The 24,796-nt window shown below is 37.3% G+C and overlaps 1 long non-coding RNA gene across 2 annotated transcripts in view; it reads left to right on the top strand.

The window, feature by feature from the left end:
• LOC128862716 (uncharacterized) overlaps positions 1–24,796 on the top strand; it is a 131,627-nt gene that overhangs the window by 26,400 nt on the left and 80,431 nt on the right. For both annotated transcript variants that reach the window (XR_008454534.1, XR_008454535.1), the window contains exon 2: positions 7,913–8,639. This is a non-coding gene — a long non-coding RNA (uncharacterized LOC128862716). The remainder of the gene's footprint in view (positions 1–7,912; positions 8,640–24,796) is intronic.

Raw genomic sequence — 24,796 nt, 5'->3', positions numbered from 1 at the left:
TAAAAGTCGTCAGCATTTTGGATACCAGAGATTTTGTAAAGTTTCTGATCAATTAACATTGCTTTTTGGAGAAATAAGGGCAAGGGTTACATGCGGTATCACAAAGCACCATAAGCCTGAGTGTATCGAATAGTGAGGAATCGCTGTCTGGTCTAGAGCTCGAAAATGTAGGGTATTTTCAGGATTTTTTTTTCCAATAAAAAATTAAAAAGGATATTTAAACTTTTTATCCATTTTACTTAACTTCTTTTACATACAAAAATGAAAAAAAATGTTTTTCTTTCATTTTAATAATTTTAAAAATGACGCTGAAGTTGACCCCTCCGAAAAATTGGGCCTGGAAGGTGCTGTCCATTTTGGCTCTTCTATTCATCTGAAACACAAAAACCAAAAAAACTATTAATCAGTATGACTTTAGCTATGTGAGGGACTAGAATAAAAAAATTTGTCAAAATGGCGGGGATTTGAATTTGACACTCTGAAAACCGGGTTTTTTTCAGTTTTCTAATAAGAAAAAATTCGAAATAATTAAAATAATTATTATTAATAATCAGTCACGCCATTATTTACTCAATTGCAATTGAGTGCATTTCCCAATGGGAGTTTTCCACTTTTCGCGTTTGAGTAAATCCCTTTAATATATTTCTGAAAGTTTCAGTAATTGTTCGTTTCGCCAAGCGTTAGCAAGGGGCGAGTATATGAAGCAACTGGTATAAATAAATTGATAGCACTGGAAAAAGGGATGCCAAAAATTTCAATTGTCTGCAATCACTTAATGAGAATTAGTAACAAAGCGTTCATACAGGGAAACATTTGTTGCTTCACTTGCTATTTTTTATGCTCGTACTCTGTCGACACCCTTTGCGTTCTCGTTCTTCTCAATGTAGTTGTTTACTTTCGACTAAACACTAACAATTGTAAGGTGTGTGAAACCGACAAGCAACACCAAAAGCAATGTATAAGCAACAAAAGTCTGCCTGTATAAACGCGGCCTAATGAGACTCTTCAAAGAGAGTTGGCGACATTGAAAATATTGAGTTATACCAGTTTTAAGAGGTGTAACCATTCTCGATTGCAATCATTGAGGACCGAGTGTGTGCCTTTCATGCTTGGAGGAGGCGGATAGCACTGAGCACTTTATCTGTGAGTGTCCTGCCTTTGCTAGAGCACGGCTACGAGTTTTGGGTTCCGATGTCATGAGAATGAGTAATATTCGTTTCTAAAACTGGAGGATATTTACAGATTTGTCAAAGAATCTGGAAAATTCTCACAGGACTAACTATCTCTATATCTGTCTCTATTCTTTCCTATCTCTTTCTCCTTGACTATCTACCCCGAGCCTGAGTGTTTTTGTAGCCACCAAATCTCCTGGTTCTCCTTGGCTCGACCTTTTCAAATTTTAATTTTCAACCATTCTCGATAGCGGCGAATTTTACTCGATAACTTTGGTGTTGCTGTTGCTTGCACATGCAAATTTTCGTCAAGCGAGCACAGCTCAGATAAAACGAGCAGAGAAGTGACGAATCGAAGACGCCTATTCATAGCTCGCAATTGTGTTTTAATGAAACTATTATTTAGAATTTATCCGAAGATTGCCAATTCTTCTTTCTTTCATAGCGTTACAACGCGGGGTGCATCAAAGCTTCCTTCAAAATGCTCCTCCAAGGCGGTCTATCTTGAGCTGTTGCTTTACGTATTCCCAGCTTCTTAAGATCGTGCTCCACTGCGTCTATCCAACGGTTCCTCGGTCTGCCTTTGGCCTTCTTCACGATACAGTCAACAGGCATACGGATCACATGTCCTAGCCATCTTATGCGCTGCGCTTTAACAAAACACACAGCTGTCTCGTTCTGAGTTAGATCGTTCAGTTCAGAGTTCAATCGGATTCTATAGGTACCATCAGCTATTCTTATTGGGCCAAAGGTCTTTCTTAAAATTTTTCTTTCCTTAAGAGTCCAGAGAGAAGATTGTCAATTAGAAACAACCAAAACATGCATTTCGAAAAAAAATGTTTGAGCGTGACGGTTTTATAACGGTTTCTTTTGTATGCGCGTGGGAATGTGAGTTACCAAAAATTATGCCTGATAAAAAAATATTCTCAAACTAGTTTGCTTATTGCGAAAAAATATAAAAATAATGAAATTCAAGCATTTAAAAACGATTTTTTTTAAGTCGCGAAAGTTTTTTTTTGTCTTTTCGAAAAATAAATTATTTCTAATTGACTGGTTTTGGGCATTACGCCAAATGCTATTGTTCATAAAAAACCAATTTAAATTAAATATGAATAATATAAATCACACGTATTTGAAAATTACCGGAATTGTAACTTTGAAAACAATTCGATTTGTTAAAAAAGTTTGAAAAAATTACAGCTAGCGAAATTTTTTTTTTCGTTTTTTTTCTTTTGTTAAGTTCTACGCCGGTAATTCGCCACATGTCTTGCACTCAATTACGACGTACCTACAAGCATTTCAATTTGTTTATTGCTTTTATTTATTCTTTTATTTTCATGCATGCCAACACACATACATACGCGCGTATGTATGTCAGTAATTGTGTCTCTAATAAAAAATGCGCGCACGTAATTCGAGATCTTGACAAATTTGACACTTTTACTTTCAATCGTGTGCTGAAGCTCATATCTTTTAATGCACATATGCGTGTATGTGTGTGTGCAACAATTCCTTTGTGTATGTACTCATGTTGCTTGGACAGAAAGTACAGCAACCTTTCGCATTATTATTCTCTAAATGTTCAAATGCTGTTTGTGTGAAGAAAAAACTTTTTAAGCAGAGTACAATAAAATCAAACTACAGAAAAATATATAAATTATAAGCACCTGAGTGTGTAAGTTAGTGTTAGTTTGTTTAAAGAAAAAAGCATACATATATCATTTTGCTTCTGTCGTTTGCCTTTTGCTTTCTTTGAAATGCGGTAGCCAATCGGTAACCAGTTTTCTCGCGCCAATCAATTAGTAATTAATCAGCCGCAGTTTTGCAAGAACCGGTTGCTGAAATTCGACAAAATGTCTCAACAACTATTTTGTTAACCTGCCCGTTTTGGTGGTGCGCTGTTGATTGCCGAAAATATTGATTTTAATGAACATTTCCAAAATATTAAGCATAACTATACAAATGATTTGTGTCGTTTGTGAGGGATTTTGAGACAATGAACATATAAATAAAAATCAATGCTAAATACTAAACATTTATGAAAAAGTTGAGTAAACTCAATGTAGATGAATGAGAAATCTTAATGAAGCAAGGATTGAAAAACAGGTACAGTGTGTCCCAGTTTAGGGGGGAACGTACCTTAGACGAATGTCTCTTTTTATTTTTTTTAATTTTCAAAGAATGGCTTAAATTGATCTCTTATGGCATTAGGTAGGTAGGTAGGTAAGATGGCCAGAGTACCCCAGGCACACTTCAAATAACACTTACGTGCCGTTTTGATACCATAATGTGGACCACTAACTGTGCAAAGAAAAAATTTTGGGCAGAGAAAACCTTCTACAGCCATCCAGAGCTGTTGAAGTAGTGGAGTATAGAAAAGGGATTTAGGCTGGAGAATTTCTTCAAGTCATTCCCAAAGGGCACGCTAAGGAATCTCAAGCGTCTAGCGGCCAGAGCCGGACATTTGCAGAGAAAGTGTTCAACAGTCTCTTTCACTTTAGGATTCCCACAGTTTCTGCAATAGGGGTTGTACGGAATTCCAAGCTTCTCCGCATGAGTACCGATCACCCAGTGACCAGTGAACAGCGCAATGAGTTTGGAAATTAAATGGCGAGGGATTCCCATCACTTTAAGCGTTCTGTTTCTATCATATTGAGGCCATAGTGTTTTGGAAATAGCACACGATGAGACAGACCTTCATCTGTCTTGCGCTTTTTTTTAGAAAGAAATTGTGTAGTTTCCCTTTAACGACGGCCAAGGGGATACCGATGTCTGAGAAGGGGACAGCCCAGGAACCCAGATAAGGGAAATGTTTCCTGCACGTTCGAGACGTTTGAATTTGAGCTTGTATTTTCTGGTGAATAGCATAAACTCCGCTTTGTCAGAGTTGACTCTGAGACCGCAACTGGCAGCCCATCTACCGAGTGTAGCCAGTGCACCTTCCCTTATGGCATTGCTTAGCAGGTTTTGCTTATGAAATACTTATGCATAACATTTATTACGTTTAAGGGGGCAGATACCTGCAAACGGCCATATTTTCCCTGAATGAAAAAATGAAAAACAACAAATTTTATTCTATTTTTGCTTCGAAAAAATTATTTTTTCGAAAATTTTTTAATTGTTAATTCACATAGAAAGTAATATTATAAAAAATATGTGTGCGAAATTTCAGGGAGATCGGTCAATAACTTTTCGAGTTGTTGTGTACGCCAATTCGAAAAATATATGTTTGAGAAAAACGCGTCTAAAGTTTTAATACTTGAAAATTCATCTCCCAGCGTTCGAACGCAAAGAATAGAGTCGTCACGGTTGACGATCTATAATATAAAAAATACTTAAATTTACGTTCTCAAAATGTTTTGGCATATTCCTAAAGTATTATATTAACATTTTATGAAAAAAATTTTTTTTTTTCCGAAATTTTACAGGTATCTGTCCCCTCAAAACATTGCCATTATACAAACACTTCGTGTCAAGATTAATATTTTTTACGTGTTTCCTTAGAATACATTTTCAGATTCATTGTTGGGATTGATTAATTGGTAATTGTGTTAGTAAGGGTTGTGCGTTTTTTGTGGGATACGAGTATTTTTACCTACTCACTAGTTCAGAGTTGTATGCAAGCGCAACCGGTAGTAGTCTTTGCTAAGAAGTCTCATCAGAGACTTAAGTCTGGTGTCACGTGGAACAAAAGCCCTCGAAACTCGTTCCGATCTATTCAAGAGGAGGTCGGTCATGCCATGGCTAATATGTGTACGGACTTTCTATGATATAACTCAAATGCTGCTCGAGTTTTTCATTGCAGATACAGTTGGACGTTTTGAAAATAAATTTGTGTTAAATGAGGCATGGGCGTGATTTTTGTAGAATAGCAATACTTTTCCAAATCAAGCTTAGGAAGTTGATTGAATAACCACCTTCTCTCGTTTTCATCGAAAGTTAAGTATCTTGGAATGATACTCGACTCTAAACTCCATTAGGAGCTACACAATGAAAATCGTCTAAAGAAGTCCGTCTACTCCTGCAAATCTATGTTCGGTCTCAAACCACAGGTCGCTCTTTGTATGAACAATGAGGTCCTACTTGGCTTGGTGGGAAGTTCTTCGGAAGGTCTAAAATATACCTATACTGGGAAGGCTGCAAAGGACTGCTTGTATTGGCATCACCGGAGCATGTAGAACTAGTCTCAGTTTTGCCGCTAATATCGTTTTGCACTTACTTCTCATTTACTCGACATTTCCATCGCTGCTCAAATTGCAATCCGGTTAAAGGAGGTTGAACTCTGGATGCAATCTTTCAAGCGACAAGGTAACATTGTCAGGTAGTTAACATCGTAATTCTCTAAACTTCGTACATATCTCTCTATCCACAACTCCAGGATAGTGCTAGGGCAATCTTTCCACGGAGGCCGGATTGGAATGAGCGCAAAATCTGTACCAATGCTGGTACAACTGTCTTCACTAACGGTTCCAAAATGAAAACTGGAGTCGGAGGAGGGTTTTTTTCTAAATCAGTCAATTTATCTATACCCTTAAAATGACCGAAAACTGCTAGTGTTCTTCGATCCTGCAGATATAGAGAATGCTTAGGGATTGCGAAAGTGAGTGAGATATTCAAAGTTTTTCCGATAGTCAAGCTGCAATCAAGGCTCTGACGACGCCATAGCGCAAATCCAAATTAGTCAACTCCTATAACGAGGAGATGGAATAATTTGAGTGTGAAGGTATATAATTGGCGCGTACACCCTTTTTGGGTGTTTGGCCGAGCTCCTCCTCCTATTTTTGGTGTGCGCCTTGATGTTGTTCCACAAATGGAGGGACCTACAGTTTTAAGCCGACTCCGAACGGCAGATATTTTTATGAGGAGCTTTTTCATGGCAGAAATACACTCAGAGGTTTGCCATTGCCTGCCGAGGGGCGACCGCTATTAGAAAAATGTTTTTCTTAATTTTGGTGTTTCACCGAGATTCAAACCGACGTTCTCTCTGTGAATTCCGGATGGTAGTCACGCACCAACCCATTCGGCTACGGCGGCCGGGGTGTGAAGGTAGCATTTCTCTAATTTGGGGATTCCAGGAGATAGGATTATAGAAGGGAAATTAAATTGCTAATGAGCTCGCCAGCAAAGGGTCGATTGAATTGGTTTCATAGGTCTCCCACTCAGTCATCAGCATCCCCCTGATTGTTCTTAAAAGAAAATTACTCAACTTATTTCTCAAAAAAGCACAGAACAGAATGAGCTCCATTTCTTCCTATGCTATTTCGAAAACCCTTTAGCCCTTGTACAATAGACGTAGGACACAGAAACTTCTGCGGACTCCACACCACTTAATTTCCACACTTGTAGCTGTATTCACTGGTCATTGGATTGTCGCCACTCACTCAGAAAAGCTGGGTTTGTCATTGCAGAAGCTATGGGGACCTTTCAGAGAAGGAGATAGTTGAGCGCCTCCTCTGTAAATGTTCGGGTTTGGCAGCTAAGCGATTAAGGTCACTGGGTGCTGTTTTCTTTCAACAGCTCTGGATGGCTGAAGATACCTGCCCGTTGGAGGTCTCAAAATGATATCAAAACGGCGCTTTAGTGCTACTTGAGGAGCTCCAGCCTGGTACTTCAACCATCCCACCTACCTATCTTAGAAAGCTTAAGAAATTCAGGGTTTTAGGTAGGTGGTTAAGCGATATATTTACGTATTTCCTTAAAAGTACCAAAAAATTAAAAAAAAAACGCCTTCAATACCGGCCTATTTTTGTTTCTTTTACTCAAATTTAAGTCGAGAGTTATCGTGTCCAGCGGGTGCGCGTACCCTGTTTGATAATTCTCTCCATTCGGAAAATATTAGGTATCCAAATCGCTTTTTTGCGATTTGTTTAAATAAATGATCACCAGCTTATTTTCTTTTGCTGTTTCTTATCAACAGAAACTTTTTAGAAACTAATATTATTTTCTTAACTCAGTGAGGTGTAGCAAATGGAAAACTTTGAAGTCGGTTTTATCGATATTTTATATATATATATAAATATATATATATATATATAATTGGCGCTTACACCCGCATATATCTCATTTCCACTAGACTGTTCTAAACATCATCATCATAATCTACAGCCCGGGGTGGGTTTTAGCTACCCCAGCAATCTTCCTCCATTCAACACAATCCAGCGCTAAAGATTTCCAATGCTTGACACCTAATTTTTTCAGATCTTCGGCTACGTTATGCAGCCAAGTTTGTTTTGGTCTACCACGGGGTCTTGTGCAAAAAGGACTGTAGTCCACCAGAAGTTTTTGTGGCCGACCGTCATCCATGCTGATGTGACCTGCCCATCTGATGCGTTGTGACTTGATAAATCTTACAATATCTTCGCCATTGCAGATACTGAGCAGCTCGATATTTTGCTTAAGGAAAAACGCTTGGTCTATTGTGGATCTTTTTGGCCTGAAACGACATTGATATTCACCCAGAACCTGCTCGGTTGGGGCTTGAATGCGCTCTGATAACAGCGTTGAAAACAATTTGTAGCATACATTAAGCAGTGTTATGTTGCTCTAAATAACCGTTTTAAAAAAAGTTGTTGCATTCCAGTGCTTCTCAGCCAACGGGCATAACAACAACTGGCGTTTTTGAGCAACCAAGTGAAATAATCAGCACATAATTATGTTGTATTTTAAATTTATACAAAAATTGCATTTAAAATTGACGCCTTTACAATATAATTAATATTTTCTTTTTTTTCTATTTTCAGTTACAGAATTTCGAATTTCAATTCAATAAAAAATTAATTAGGATTACTCATTCAGATTCATCCAACAAGTAAGCATCACCTAGAAAACCTATATACTTACTTACAAATATACCAAAAACCAAGCCAAGCTTCAAAAAAGTATTCTGTGCTTATTGTGATAGACAGCAAGAAAGAAGAAGTGAAAATTTCGCTCGCATCTGAGAAAACGCACACTAAAAATTTACAATTTAAAAAGATTGCTTTAAGTGGCACACAAATTGCTGAATAGTAGAAAAAACGCAAATGTTTGAAAGTGAAAAAAACGATTACCCTAAAAAAATAAAAAAGTAAAGAAAAAAAGTTATAAAATTTTACAAGACAATTAGTAGTATATAAATATCAAAAGTGGCGGAAATGTTTTAAAATCATTAAAAATACATACACATAAACGGATAATAATAGCAACAACCAAATTAGAAATACAAAATCATCATTCAAAAGATATATGAAAAAAATTAATACTTACATTTCAGTGTAGTGTTCGTGTGTTTGGTGTATAAAATAAAGCCGATTTGCGGATATCTGATCGCATAGATAGTGAATAATTTGCAAAGCAAAAAATAGAAGGAAAAAATCCCGAAAAAACAAACCCTGCAGTAAAGCGGATTTCAAATTGGAAAATTTCAACGTTTGAAAAAAGCAGTAGAAAATATTTTATATTGGAAAGGCATTTATTCGGGCATAAATGGTAAATAATTTAGTTTAGTAAGCTTTATGAAAATATAATTAGCGTTAAATTTTTTTATTGCTGTGTTATTTATTAAAATCAGAAGTTAATAAACTGCGCAAAGTAAAAATTTAGTCAACCATAAATTAAAAATCGCTAAAACTGAAGTGAAATTGCAAATTTACGCTTAGAATTTAAGAGCAACTGATTGAAGTGTAACCAATTAAAAAGACCATAAATTTAGTTTGGAAAATTATTTTTATTCATCTCAACGCAAAAAATGTGTGAGAGTATCGGTCAGTTCACAAGTTCGTGCGTTATTTAAAGGTGGTTTTAAAATTAATAGAAAAGATGTTTAAAGTATTTATTAATCAATAATATATTTCCCTTCATTATTTACAATGTCTTGCCAACGTTTAGGCAAATTTTTAATTCCCTGCTCAAAAAATAGTTTGTTCTTGGAGCCAAAATACGCTTCGATATCCCTTTTTATAGCTTCTTTTGAGGAGTAGTTCTTGTCACTCATATGGGCTTGAAGTCCACGGGTGATAATCCAAGGTGATAATCACAAGATGCAATATCCGGAGGCTATGGTGGATGCGGCATTAGCTCCCATCCGAGCTCGTTCAGCTTGCCTAATGTTTGGCTTGCGGTATGAGGTCTTGCGTTGTCGTGGTGAAGCGAAACTTTGCGTCTATTCACTAAAGACGGTCGTTTTTTGTTAAGTGGCTCATTCAGGTTTGATAGCTGATGGGAATAATAATCAGCAGTTATCCTCTGGTTTGGTTCCAGAAGTTCATAATAAACAATACCGGCCATATCCCACCAAATAGACAGGAGAATCTTCTTGGGATGAAGACCATCTCTAGGGGTAAGTTCTGGTGCTTCATCTTTATCTAACCATTGGCGTTTGCGAACAGGATTATTGCAAAGGACCCATTTTGCATCACCAGTAACGATACGGTTCAAAAAACTTGAATTTTCAAGCCTTTGCAGCAGCTGAGAGCACACATTCACTCTCTGCTGAAAGTTGGCGACGGAAAGTCTATGCGGAACCCATTTTCCCAGCTTTGAAACCTTTCCCAACTGAACCAGGAACTCAGCTTTCACGAGTTCGAGCAAGGCGTCGGAGTTAAAGACTTCAGGACGACCAGTGCGCGCGGCATCCTCCACGTCGCAGTTACCAATTCGGCATTTTGAAAACCAGTTTTGCGCAGTACTTACACTCACGGTATTCTCTCCGTGAACAGTGTGGCAGCAGTTGTTGCATTTTTATGGGCGTTGTTTTTTAGCCATTCTTGGTTCCCTCGAGCTTTGTGAGACGGTGCTGAGTTCTGTTGAAACGTCCATGGTGTGCCACCGAAATGTTTGTCTTTCCACGGCTTCAAGGGAACCTGGGAGTTTACCAATTGCTCAATTTGAAAAACTTTCTCGTCTGAAAACACAATTTTCGGAAATTGACCGCTTTCGGCCGAGCCAAGCAACTTCTTCGCTCTCTCAAGTCTCACTTGTTCCTGCTTTGGTGTGAGATCATGTACCTTTTGAATCTTGTAAGGCTTGAGATCATTTTTGTGTATGCGGTGGATGATACGGTCAGATATTTTCAGTTCTTTCGCCATTTGATTGGCACTTCGTTGGGAATTTCGCTGAAGTTGCTTCTTTACTTTTTGAACCATTTCACGTGACGTTGCAGTCTTTTGATGACCACCTCCATGACGTTTCGCGATGCTACCAGTATGATTGTGACGAGTAGTAGTGCGATAAACAAAAACTTTATTTACTTCAAGGTGCTCGAGGTCAAGAACAATCGCTGGTTGTGATTTTCCAGCCAAATATAAGGCAATCCCACTATTAAGTTTGAAATCCATTACTGATTTTCTTTGTTCGCATTAACTCTCGGCAAAATGCTTCCGCGCGCTTGTAAACAACACTCTGGACTGTCAGTAACAAACAGCTTATGCTCGCGGGAATTATATTTTGTTGAAAGAACAAATTTTATTCACTAGATATCTTTAGATATCGTGAGTTTCTTTATTAGTTTTAGAACTTAGACTAATTACATTTTGTTGAAAGAACAAATTTTATTCACTAGATATCTTTAGATATCGTGAGTTTCTTTATTAGTTTTAGAACTTAGACTAATTACATTTTGTTGAAAGAACAAATTTTATTCACTAGATATCTTTAGATATCGTGAGTTTCTTTATTAGTTTTAGAACTTGGACTTCAGTCCGGTTACAATTGAATCTTAAGACTGAATCTATAATTTGCTTTGGCATATGCAAATGCCCATTTCGTTTTTTTCATAAATTGTTGATCGAGCAACGGGAGCGACGGCGACGCTTCCGTTGTTTATGCTTTTGAAATTTGATCTTGGTTCAAGTACCTCTGCATGATTATGCTGATCTCGTCGTTATCAACATTTCCATGCATAAGCTTATTTGTTTGTCCAGCTTTGGCTTTTTGTACAATTATGTTATTTGTTTGTGCGACTTTAATTGGTTGCATAACTCCTCCCCCCTTTGATGAGGGATTCTCCAGGATTTCTCTTTTACATTTGTTATAGGAATATATTCCTATGAAGAGGAGTACAAGAGTAATTGATACTATGCCGAAACTGTTGGAAACTATTGTTTGTATTTTTATTTCTTTAATTGTTTTTGTGTTTTCTATTTCTTTTAATACGATTTCTTTAAACGTCTGCTTTTCGGTGAAGTTAAATGAGTTTTCCTCCTCTTCTTCATTGGCAAATGATTGTATATAAATTTCTTGGCTATTTTTGTAGTATGTTTCATCTATGAGGACTGTACAATTTGTGAATTCTATGAGGAAGTTTCCTCTTAATATTTCGCTATTGGTGGTATTGTTGCAATTGTATTGAATTTCATTATCTTGTGCATTACTTATTAACAATGTACCTTCGTTTATTAATTTTGTCTTAAATTCTACATCTTCTATCATTTTACAATTTCTTTTAATTATACAGTTAGAGCTAAGCTTGAGTTCATTTATTGTTTTCTGTTCCTCGTATGTATAAGTTTTGTTCTCTATTTTTATTACTCTTTCGGGACTCATGTCGATTCTTTTGTTCTTCTGATTAGTTAGTGGGGTTATTAAGAATACTGTGGTAGTTATTATGTTAGTTGGTATTTTGATTGCTATGATTATATTAGTGTCATAGGTCATGACTCCCATGCGAATTAATTTAATTTTGTAAAAATCTATATTATAGAGTATAAACTCTTCGTTCGTTAGTATTGAGGGGTGAAAGAGGTTATATTTAGCTGACGCTATTGTGTCCAAGATGGTGTCTACTTTATCATGCAAAAATTTCAACTTCAACAGCTGATCATGATACATTATGTCTGTTCTGAGCATGGTATTATATGTCTCAATGTTGTTAAGAGTTTTGGTTATTTTTTCCCTGTCATCCAATATTACTTCTTTAAGTGTGTTAATAGAATTTTGTAAGTCGTTATTTATTTTTACTTGTTTGTTAATATTGTTAATTATGTTATTTTGGTTTTCTTGGTTATTAAGGAGATGATTCATAATGATTTCCCTATCGTCATCATCCATGAGACCGGTGAGCCACTTCTGAGTTTTTCCTATTGCGTTGATAAGGCCGCGTTTTTGTCTTGCTAGCGAATTTGGGGTTATGGATCTTATTTTGATTTTTATAGTTTCTATCTCTGTATCTAGCCTATGCCTATCTTTCTTAACCAGAATTTTCGTATTATTCTGGATTATGTTGGTTAATTCTAATATTTCTTTTGGACTTATTATATGTAGGACCATTTTGAATTCGCTAACCAGCTCCACCGTACTTTCCCCCAGCGATATGAATCCGGTTTCAGCCTGGATCGGGGTTATGTTGATCATTGCCGTCGACAATGTTGGCAGCAGGCACATGATGAGGAGTGTCAACGTTATCTGAAAATTTTGTAGGTCTTTTAATGTTTGTTGTATGGATGTTTTGTAATTTTGTTTTCCTAAATTTGGGTTCTTCCTTGTGTCTTAAGTTTTTGTAATTTTTTATAAATCCTTCTGTTCTGGTTTCTATGTAAGTTTCCCTGTTATTGTTTAGCTTTGCTATTTTTTCAGCTTTTTGTGCTGACATTCTGTCATATAATTCTTTGTGATCGACTTTATGGTTTTGTACTTCGAACGGTGTAGATTTTGTGGTGGTGTGGTGTGTATTGTTGTAAAAGTATACAGCTCTGGCCATTTGTTCAACTATAGGTCTTTTCTCTTCTATATTTAGTGTACGAATTTTCTCTGTCAATGTATTATTAAGTCTTTCGACATCGCTATTGCCAGTATGACTATTTGGCTTTGTTGAGTGGTATTCTATGCCTTCTTTTTCCAGGAATTCCCTGACGTTCAAGCTATTGAATTCGTTGTCGAAGACAATTTTCTGGACTTTCCCTTTAATGGACAAGAACTGTTGAATGTGTTCTACTATTGTGATACTATTTCTATCGGTCAGTGGCAAGCAAGTGGCGTGTTTTGAGAATTTATCAATGAATATTATGAAAGATTGTTTTGAATTCACATATGTGTCCACATGTATTATCTCGTTGCAGGTTTTTGGTGTTTCTGTTAGATGGAAGTTGTTTTTAATGGGTTTCCTATCATATTTCCCACCACTGCGAACGTCGCAATTATTTATTATTCTGTGGATATGTGTTTTTAGATTGGGATGGTAAATTTTAAGTTTAAGTTTCTGATAGGTAGCAACTATCCCGCAATGGCCACTCTCGTTTTTATGAAACAGAGCTATTTGGGTGTGCAACTCATCTTCAGACTCTATGTCTGTAGCGAACCTGGTACATTTTACGAACCTTACTTTTGGATTGGAAGTGTATTCCTTTGTTAATATTTTTTGAAATTGGTAAAATTCATGGTCGCTTGGGTGTGAGAAAACTCCTATCTTTCCTGCTGTTATTTCTCGTCTGAGGATGTTTACTGCTTGGTTGTTTTCCAAGTCTTTTTTGCTAATATAAATTCTCTTTCTGCCAAACACTTGTACTATGGTGTTGGGTTTCTTTTCTGTGAAAATTATTTGTGTTTTGAATCTGTTGACTGCCGTTTCTAGTATGGGCATGTTAAAACCCTGATCCTCTTCTTTAGAGTGAACCGTTTCAGTCAGGGATTTGTTGTCTTCTTCGTCTGTTGATTCGACCTCCATTAGGTTAATTTCGTCTTCTTTAATCCTACTCAAAAAATCAGCAATATTATTATTTTTTCCTTTTATGTATTCTATATGGAACTTGTACTCCCCTAGATTAATGAGCCATCTCTGCAGTCTTGGGCTTATATCTTTGCCCGTATATTTAGCCATCAGCCATTTTAAGGGTTGGTGATCGCTCTCGAGGTCGAATTCTCTACCATAAACATACGGTCGAAAGTACTTTACGGCCCACACTATGGCTAGAAGCTCTTTCTCTATAGTCGAGTAGTTGCATTCATGTTGATTTAATGTTCGGGATGCATATGCGATTGGGTGGCTCTCTTGAGATAGCACTGCTCCCACCGCGAAATTACTGGCGTCTGTAGTGACAGTGAATTTCTTGGAAAAATTTGGGTATCGTAGGACTGGACTGTTTGTAACTAGTGTCTTCAACTTTTCGAATGCAGCTATATAGCTTGGGTCGTCAGTGTTGATCGTCTCGTTTTTCTTCAGATACCTTGACATGGGGAATGCTATTTTTGCATAATCCCTAACGAACTTTCTGTAAAATCCTGTCATTCCCAGGAATGATTTAATCTGTTTTGCCGTTTTGGGTAATTTTAAATTTTGTATAATATTTACTTTGTCTGGGTTCGGTCTAATACCGTGAGTGGTCAGGATGTGGCCAAGAAATTGTGTTTCTTTCTTAAGAAAGTCACACTTATCTACTTGAATTTTCAAATTTGCCTCCTTCAAGGTTCTAAATATTTTCCTTAGGGTGGTCATATGTTCCTGAAGGGAAGTGCTAAAAATTAATATGTCGTCCATGTAGACGACACAGTTGTCATTAATATGATCTTTCAAGACTTCATTCATGAGCCTCTGGAATGTCGATGGAGCATTTTTTAGTCCGAGCGGCATTCTGACAAACTCATAGTGACCTGACGGTGTTGAAAATGCCGTTTTTGGTCTGTCTTCCTCTCTTACGAGAATTTGGTGAAAACCCTTCGCCAGATCGAGGGTTGTGAAATATTGGGATCTACCTAATTTATCCAACAGAGAGTTTAGATTAGGGATTGGAAATCTGTCATCGACCGTGAATTCGTTTAATTTACGGTAATCGATGACGATTCTGAACTTTTTTGACCCTGAATTATCTAGTTTTTTCTCGACGATCCATAAGGGACTGTTGTAGGGTGAGTTACTCTTTTTTATTATGTTCTGCTCAAGCATTTCCTTTATCTGTCTATTTATTTCTTTTTCATGTATTTGGGGATATCTATATATTTTAGAATATAAAGGCCTATCCACTGTGGTAATTATTTCGTGGGAAATCTGGTTTGTTGCTGACAAAACGTCCCCCTCTTGAAAAAATAAGTCGTCAGATTCCGCGAATAGGGTTTCGACGGCTCGACGTTCCTCGTCATTTAAATGAGCGAGGTTGAAGCGATCTCGTATTTCTTCTCTGTTCACGGGTTGCAGAGCACAAGCATTGTGCATTGCTTCTGGGTATTCGTAATCCAAAAAATAAAATTTTCTATCGAGTAATTGTACATATCGCTCTGTGTTGTTGATTTGAGCATTGAAGGCTTTTAAGAAATTTTGGCCTATTATTGCCGAGAAATTTTTGTTTGAGAAATCTATAAGTTTCCACTGTAGTGTCCCCGAGTAGGGTATCTCTTTTGGAAGTGGTGTTGTTACGGTGTATTTCACGACATTAATGCCGTTAAGAGTTTTATAAGAGCATGGTTTGGTGAGTTCTGTTTTGGGGTATTGAAATTCGAGAATTCTTGATTTTAAGATGCTTGTTGTCGCACCAGTGTCGACTAAGCATTTAATTTTTTCTTTTCCTATTGTCCACACTATTATGGGTAAGGTTGCTCTAGGCAAGGAATCAAAAAATTTACCTGTTCTTCCTCTTCTTCTTCTGCCTGATTTTCTTCTAAAGTCCCAATCTCCATGGGTATGGGATCATTCTTTTGAGTGTCAACGCTCATATGAGACATTCTTGTCTGTTTTGAGCTGTTACCCTTGTTGTTATAGTTAGGTTTAAAATTTGGGTTTTGGGTGGGTTGTGACCTGTTATACGACTGTTGGTTGACTTGGTCACTCTGAGGTGGGCCGGCGTTATTATTGGTGTTTGGCCGGCCACCCTGATTCTGTTTGGTATTGTTATTATTACTAGCAAACTGATTATTCTGGGTTGCGTTTTTATGAGTGGTGCTAGTGTTAGTGTTAGCCTGTTTGTTATAGGTATTGTTCGAATTTTTTCTATACCTCTGTAAAATAGCTCTGGGGTCGTCCAGTGCTTTAATATTTGAATATTTCGTTTGTAAAGCATGCATAGATATGCCCTGATCGACATGAATCCTGAATGGAGTGTCTATTTTATTCGTTAGCATGTTTAACAAATCTCTATCTACTTTATCATTTTCATACATGGCTGGTTTGGATTCGTCGAACATATATTATATATTTTATTTATTTCGCACTTTGCTTTCTCAAACTCCTGGAACAAATATCTTAAACTACTCACTTTGATGAATCTGCATCTATCGAATACGTCCTCGTAGGTCATCCTGGGTCGCATTTGCTCCATCAGTTTGGTCTTCATTTGGTCCCAGCTAGGCTCCATCCCCAATTGTCTGATGAAATTTGCTGCTGTTCCCGACACCTTTTCATTAGCGACGATGCTAGTGCCAAACTGGATCAGCAATGCGTTTCCCTGGCATAATGTCATGAGGAACTCCACAGATTTTATAAAAGCTAACACATCATGTTGGTCGTCGAGCTGTCTTAGCTGGCGAAACTGCTGGATGATATCTTTGTTTGACAGCCACTGGATTGGTTGTTGTTGTTGTTGATGTTGTTGCTCTTGATATTGTGGTTGTTGTTGTTGCTGCTGTTGTTGTTGCAGTTGTTGTTGTTGTTGTTGATTTTGTTGCCTTAATAGGTTCAACTCTCCTTCCTGTTGAAGCAATACTGCTCTTAATTTTCCCATCTCTGCTTCCATTGTGGTTTAAATTAAAAATTTTCTCGCGGATTAACTTTGGTTAATTCTGAACGTATTTGTCCGATTTCGACTGCGCCAATTATATTTTGTTGAAAGAACAAATTTTATTCACTAGATATCTTTAGATATCGTGAGTTTCTTTATTAGTTTTAGAACTTAGACTAATTACATTTTGTTGAAAGAACAAATTTTATTCACTAGATATCTTTAGATATCGTGAGTTTCTTTATTAGTTTTAGAACTTGGACTTCAGTCCGGTTACAATTGAATCTTAAGACTGAATCTATAATTTGCTTTGGCATATGCAAATGCCCATTTCGTTTTTTTCATAAATTGTTGATCGAGCAACGGGAGCGACGGCGACGCTTCCGTTGTTTATGCTTTTGAAATTTGATCTTGGTTCAAGTACCTCTGCATGATTATGCTGATCTCGTCGTTATCAACATTTCCATGCATAAGCTTATTTGTTTGTCCAGCTTTGGCTTTTTGTACAATTATGTTATTTGTTTGTGCGACTTTAATTGGTTGCATAACTCGGGCGATCTGAAGTTGATTGTACTTCGAGTGCCGGACCCTGTAGTTCTAATGATGATGATGAATTGAATGAGCAGCTGTGCTTTTTGACTTTCTTTAAAGGGTGACTGTGGAAACTATAAGCATGCTTTCAGACTTTTTTTTTTGCAGCGGGAAATTAAATAAATTAAAATTCTAAAAAAAAGGTTACTCTTTACCTGTCAGAAACTAACTTAATTTTATTATTTTTTCTTCAGTAATTCGAAGCAGCTTTTCTCCGTCTGAAATTTTTTATAATTCAATTAAAAATAAAAATGTATTATCTTTCCATTTAATCAGCACTTTTTAAATTTTTTAAATAAATTAAAGTATTTATGGAAAATAAATTAAACCCCTTCTTCAATGTTTCGCCTTTAAAGGGGAAAATGGCAGTTAAAAATATATCGCAAATATATGTAAATTACTTTGTATTAAAATGTGGTTCGGTAGCATCGCATTCACGTGAACCTCTAAATTTTACTGACCACGCAAAATGCTGAAAGAAGCATTTTGACCCTTTCGAAAAACGTTATAATTTAAACCGAAAATATGTGTTTCCGCGTTAACTGTTTATTCTTTATATGCAGATTTTTGCAAATAGTTGAAAATTTATACATACGTTTACAGAAATGAAAATAAGATTTTCTAAAAATTTTCCATAGACTTTTTGGGCTTTTTGACGCCTAGAACCTGCATTTGCCCCTGGTTTCAAGTTTTCGGTGCAGTACGCATCAGGCTGAGAAGAGCTGAGCCAAAATTCAAAATGCATGTATTGGAATATTTTATCCTCCATAATCCTTCAATCATACAATTTTGGAGGTATTGGGACATCTTTTAAACAAAACTAGTAACTTCTACAGTGACGGTCCGTGGCGCAGAAGTCAGCGTCTCACTTAGGCCAAAAATGCAGTTGCGGTCTTCAGAATCTTCTTGTCAGCACCGACGGAAAGTCTCATCATTTTAGCCACGGTGGCTTAGATGGTTGAAAGTGAAAAGGTTTTGCGAGCGTAGCAAGGGCATTGAGCAGATCGTGATCAACATCTTCTTCTGTTTAAATGCACATTGGACAGAGTGGTGAACTGTCGTGGGTAATCTATAGAATATTTTCGAAATATTCTATACATTTTCGAAATATTCTATTTTCGAAATATTCTATACACTGAAAGGAATTGAGTTAGATCGTTGGTATCTCCATGATTTACTTCAAGCCAAGTGGTAGCAATGGGCATTAAGTTGTGAGTCCATCTGCTCTTAGATGATTTGTTCCACCGACCTTGCCAGAGGACAATTAAACAGCACCGCTCTTCTAATTGAGTTTTGCCTTTCACCTAATTGAGTTACTTTTCACCTTTCTCTAACATCGTGTTCGGGTAGCCTTGCACATAATCTCTGCATTTCATTTGCCAAAATAGTGGCTGGCACTATTCCGGCAATGACGAAGAAGGCGTCTACAGAAAATGTGAGGAACCCGCTTAGCCGATAGACGGATGCCTTTTTTTGCGTAGAAATTTATGTTCAATGCATCGGCTCAAATTAGTGTGGCATTCAAGAGAACGGAATCGACTACTCTGCTAAATAGCGCCACCGTTTTTTGGCATTATTCGTGATAAAAAGAACTGCGCACTCGAGGCCTTCTTCACTTTCTATGTGAACTTTAAAGTTTAAACGACAATTAATCATCACCCTAGTTGTTGCTGGTGGCTTAGACGTACTAGTTACAGTCCCAACATTTCAGTAGCATCATCCTTCATTCCTTCGTCTCCGTTGCGGAGAATAGAGCCAAAGTAAAATTTTCCATTTTGTGGGATTCCGGGATATTTTTTTCACTTGTTGCCAGGCCATTGTTTTTCCCACAGCTTTGTATTCCTCTTTGATGATGCAGCGTCGTCAAGGGACCCTAGGTGTGCCTCTTCTGCGCTGTCCTTGAGGGTTCCAGTCCAGCATTTTTTTGATGATTTCAATTTACCTTCATAAATTCTACTGACTCCCTGCTGCTAATTAGGACTACATCTGTTTTACACTCAGCTAAATCAAGGTTCATGAATATCGACCATGTCTCGATTCTGTTTACTATTTCTCTGGCAACCATCTCAATTTCTTGGAAGTGATTGGACACCATTACCACCGCAATTTCAGCAGCGAGTCCAATTATTTTGGTTCCAGGAGGCATGCCCAGTACTAGACCGCCGTGGCGCATTTGATACAAAAGTAGGGGCCCTTAAATTCTACCTCTACGTGAGGAGCCACTACTGCAAGTGCTTTCGTGGGGCGAACGCTATTTAAAAAAACGTGTTCTAGAATTTGATGTTTCATTTCCTCATGCGGATCAATCAAATGATGGAACTCATTAAGTCAAATATATGTAAATTTACTAAAAATTCATAACTTCGAAGTGTAGAAATAACCCATTTATGAATGGAAGTCTGTGCAAATGGACTTAGAAATATGTATTATTTTATATTTTTTAGCCGGTCTTGGAAGAAATAAATGCAATACAATAAAGTTACAAAATAAAGACTGACAACTCAGCACTCAAAATCATATTATTTTAATATTTATTTATTTATTTATTTATTTAACAAACGCCAATCGGCAATATACCTACAAATAAAAAGAGGGTACAGAAACAGAATTTATAGAGGGCTGGTTAGTAATACAATGATAAAGAAAATGGGCCAGACGGTTCTTGAGAAAAATCTATAGGATGATATTTTTGGCATTTCGCAGAAAAGTATCGTAGGTTCCACCATAGAAGTCGAGAACACCATGAAGTGAGTTGACACTGATGGCTATTCTATTGCACGGGCCGTGATAATAAAAAAGATATGCAAAAACAAAACTGGATGAATTATTTTGCGCCAGCTTATATTCTGAAGCCTATTACAAGAGAATTTGCTTATTTCAATCAATTTCTCATACTTGAAAGTCTTCGCTAGAATTATTTTTGAAACTTTATTTCGCCTTTTAGAAAACACCCACCCAAACGATCTAAAATTTGTCATTAAAAATTCACAAAAAAATTTAAAATTTGCTGATTCAACACGTTTATCGATGTATGCACATATATATGCATACATACATACATACATACGTACAAAGGCAGTTCGATTTTTAGCAAACTTAGAAAAAGCACCTTATCTTTTAGCTTTAAAATGCTTAACTGTGAGGCGTAACAACAGCAGTCATTCCATTTGTTTATTTATATTTGTTTACCCTTAAAACAATAGAATCCAAGTCTCAGACCGCCGCTTAGCCGTAATTCCTAAGCGTGTGCTTTTCTGTTTATTCCGCCGAAAGCGGGAGGCATCAAATAAATATTTGAGTCGCATTGTTTCGTGCGGCTTTCATGAAAGTGTGAGAGCACGAGTATATTTGCAAACGAATCGGTCGAGTGAGTGAGTGGCGTGGCGTAAAAAGTAGCTCATTTTGAAACCAATGAATGCTTAATGTGTATGTACGTGTGTTGTTGCCCGTGTTCTCACCAAAATTGTTTACTTTATGCTTAAACATAAGCGAATGTGTTTTCTACCAGCCTGAGGCAAAGGAAATCGCGGTTGGTAGAGAGTGAGGAGCCAATGCGAAGGAGGAGAAATGCAGTAGAGCTTTTTAGAGTATTAACCAGAAATTAAATAATCTTTTTATCATATCGTAAATTTTTTGCATTACCAAAAGTAAAGGGTGGTTAAGTTTCAAGGGCCGGTTTTGATTTTAAATAAAATACAATTTTTTAAGGAAATTATTCTCATTTCTCCTTATTATGATAATATTGGTATGGCTCAATTACAAAATATCGGCCAAATAGCCGCCGCGGCCTCGGCGCCACACCTCCATCCGATGGTCCTGCGATGGCGCTGAGGCATAATTGAGGTTCTATGCCGTTAATGTGCCGAATGATCTCATCTTTTAGCTCTGAAACTCTTGCTGGCTTAACGACGTACACCTTTTCTTTCAAATAACCCCAAAGAAAATAGTCCAAAGGTGTCGTTGACGTTTAGGTGTGGTTCACATTCAACATCGGCCCTTGAAATTTAACCACCCTTTAGAGACAAGTTGATCAGATCTATTTTTTTAACGTAAATCGAAAGTCATAGAAAATCATGGCGCGAAAACATTCACGTTATAATTACGTTTTTAACCAAGATGAAATTTTGAAGTACTTGAAGCATAGAAATTATTAAATTTGGAAATACACAAATATTTTTCGTATGACAAAATTTTCTAAGTACGATTATCATTAAAAAAGTGAAACTTTACAATGGCAATCTTACATTTATTTACATAGTGTTGCCATACCTCAAAACTTAAAGGGTCCCGGTGGTCTAGAGCTCGAAAATTTAGGATATTTTCAGGAATTTTTTTTCACAAAATAAAATTTAAAAACGATATTTAAAATTTTTAGAAGTTTTTTTTTTAACTTCTTTTACATACAAAAATGAAAAATGGCGCTGAAGTTGACCTTCCCGTCCAAGTGTTGTCCACTTTGGCTTTTCTCTTTATCTGAAACACAAAAACCAAAAGAAAAACTATTAATCAGTGTGACTGTAGCTGTGTCCCGCTACTAGGAAAAAAATTGACAAAATGGCGCGGTTTCGAATTTGACAATCTAAAAATCAGTTTTTTTTTCAGTGTTTAAATCAAAAAAATACGAAATAATTGAAATAATAATATGATTCTAGTACGGGCGATAGCCATTGATGTTATGAACAACATATTAAAATTTCAGACGATTCGGTTGAATAGCTTTTTTTTGGTTTTTTTTTTTGACTGACTCTGCCTACTAAAACGGCTGTAGAATCGAAAATTCTGAGAATAACCTTCCAAAAATTTGACAGTATTTTCTTAAATGCCTATACTTTCGCAATATTAATGAGTAAAATCGATTTTGTGAAAATTCTAGACCACCGGGACCCCTTAAGTAGCAGCTTACGCATTTTTCACTCAAGGTCTTCAATAATTCCTTACAAATTTTATTCTTAAATTGATTTGTGCATTTGCTTTTTGCCACTGTAACAATGACATATTTTTTATGAAATCTAACATTAATCCTCCTCTTACTTCCGCATTAGTTTTTAGGAAGCTTTTCTAACCGCAAGTAGCACAAAATAATTCAATAACTTTAATTTCATAAAAAATGTATAAAATATGAAAAAAGTGCATCTAAGTTTTGTTCTATGCTGTATAGTGGCATACACATACGTGTGCGTACATAAATAATCGTAGTTCATTTTAATTGACTTCGTAAAATTAAAAAATTTCACATTGACATTTTTCATTTGCTCCCGCTGGTTGATGGGCTGCTTTTTGCGCTTTTATTCTGAGTGGGAGCAAAAGGAAAATGATTGAAGGAGAAATAAAAACTGAACTGTAATTATAATTGCCCGCCGGTGTTCATGAATTAAATTAATTGAATGAAATTCGTCATATTTTCTTGTGCACGCGGAAGCATACATACATATATATACATACATATATACATACATCCATACACATATTTGTAGTACTTATAGAGATATACCTACAAGTGTATGCCGTTGCTATACCGACGTAATTTCTTTGTCATTTCCATCAGTAATTTCATATTCAATGCAAGCAAGTGGCAACGGTCAAGAGGCTCAAAGGCGCCTATGCGTACACATACATATGTACATACATACATACTCGTAAGTAGAAGTGCCGAGTATATTCACTATAGCACAAATATTCAGGTATCAATGGCGTTCGTTTGGGCAGTGAAGTGGAGTAGTCAGTAAGACTTAAAAGTTTACTTTTACTTTTAATTATGTATTTTTTAATTAATTTTAATTATTTATGTGTGTATATATGCATATATGTTTTTTTTTATGAGGAGGAAGCATCGAAATCCTTACCCCGTCAGTGTGGGACTTGAGCCCGAACTAAACCTTCTACTGTCAAAGTACCGATCCCCTGGTACGACCGTCAAGTATTTCGTCGGGAGGCGGTTTGAGCGTTGCACTCAACGTCAGTTACTATTCTGATGCAAAATGTCACAAGCTGCATCTGCTTATTATCACCACTGTTAAGTCATATCTGAAGATATGTCGGATCTATACGCCTCCTCCCCACATGTCCCTGTTCGTTACAATAGAAACGTTAGTTTCTAATAGTGGTATCGTCAGTTTACCTGCTTTTTCATCTCTGGATAGGTTTGCTGCTTCACGATCTTATTCGGCGTTCGCGCATCCTCCTTGCCTGCTCGCTATGTCGGAGTTGCTGCATTATTTCAGCAGCCATGTGCTGGGCTTTGTTCCAATTGTCCTCGCTCTTCAACATCAGTGACAATAAGTTCTCGAGCGTGATGCTGCTGCTAAGGCTTTCTTCCAGTTTAGCCCTTACGTGAGAAGCACATGTTCTGCGTCCTCCTCAATTGCTGGTGTGCACTGCTCGCAGTATGGACTTTCTTCGTGACCAAAGCGGTGAAGGTACGCTTTAAAGCAGCCATGACCACCTAGGATTTGGCAGAGATAGAAGTCTACTTCTCCGTACTTTCTCTGGAGTCAAGCTTCAACGCTGGGGATGAGACGGTGGGTTCACCTGCCTTTATTTGCACTGTCCCATCGCGTCTGCCAATGGTCAATGCAGCGCCGGTTTATTGATTTTCTCAGTGCCAGCTGGTCGCATTGGGATTGGTTGTTCCGCATACGTCTCAATTCGTACATCTCCTGCGCTATCAAGTAGAGTGGGCATAGATGATGAGCGCCGCATCTTCTGAGACTGTCCTGAAGGCAGAGCAGACTCTAAAAGTACACAAGCGGTACGTGAAGTTACTGCTTCGTACGTATGAGGCGTGTGGGAATGCATCGCGCCAACCTGTCGCGCCATATAAGAGGATAGACCTCACTACTCCAGCCAGGACCAGGAGTGTGGGATAACGTGTGAAATGAGCGGGCAGAATTCTGCTTCCGAATCCATAATTGCTTCAGATGGCCAAACCTTGTCATCTTATATCCTTGGGGGTTCCAAGGTCATTGTAAAACAGTGTATGACTAATAGCATAGTTACTTTGGGTTGAGCGATGATTCCTCGTAAAAAGAGTGGATTAAAGCTCCATTGACTACTTGTGGTCTGCTTCTGTTGAGGTCAACTTAGTGTTAACGCAGAGAGGACGAGGCAAGAACATTAGCTTCTAAGGTCGGGAAGTATCTACTTCTGGATGCGCATGGATCGGAGATGTTCGATTGTGGTGGGAGCTTTAATTAGGCCATTAGGCATCCAAGTGGTACGGCTTATTTTTACTTCGAGTCACTGCTGCGGCAACTGTTTAGAGCATGAGGGGGAATCAGATCAGCACATTCTCCTTAGCTGCACACCGCGGTCGTAGGACCGGCATATGGGCTCTCACTGTTTAACTGCTTCTACTGAGATAGAATTTTGTTACCAACACGAAAAGCTTGCCATAGTAATAACTTGATATCGCTCTGT

The sequence above is a fragment of the Anastrepha ludens genome, chromosome 2, assembly GCF_028408465.1.
Source record: "Anastrepha ludens isolate Willacy chromosome 2, idAnaLude1.1, whole genome shotgun sequence".
Lineage (NCBI taxonomy): Eukaryota > Metazoa > Arthropoda > Insecta > Diptera > Tephritidae > Anastrepha > Anastrepha ludens.
This window is presented reverse-complemented; position numbering and strand designations above follow the sequence as displayed.